Source organism: Cynara cardunculus (genome assembly GCF_001531365.2).
Source record: "Cynara cardunculus var. scolymus isolate 2C chromosome LG 11, CcrdV1, whole genome shotgun sequence".
Taxonomy (NCBI): domain Eukaryota; kingdom Viridiplantae; phylum Streptophyta; class Magnoliopsida; order Asterales; family Asteraceae; genus Cynara; species Cynara cardunculus.
Genome location: NC_037538.1, coordinates 20,522,413 through 20,522,625, shown reverse-complemented (window position 1 = coordinate 20,522,625; position 213 = coordinate 20,522,413).

Sequence of the window (213 nt, the reverse complement as noted above, 5' to 3'; positions counted from 1 at the left end):
TCAGTGTTTGTATTTTTATATTCTTTTTGAGCTTATCTGTTCATATTTCTGTTATCTGATTTCACTGCATAGATCCTTAACTGATCAATTTTTTAAAATGGCAGATATTCTAAAGAAGGAGAATCAAGAATTGCGAGAGAAGATTGCTGAGTCAGAAAAGAGTTTTGTGACTCTTAGAGAGCATTCCAGAAATATATATTTTAAAAATTGCCT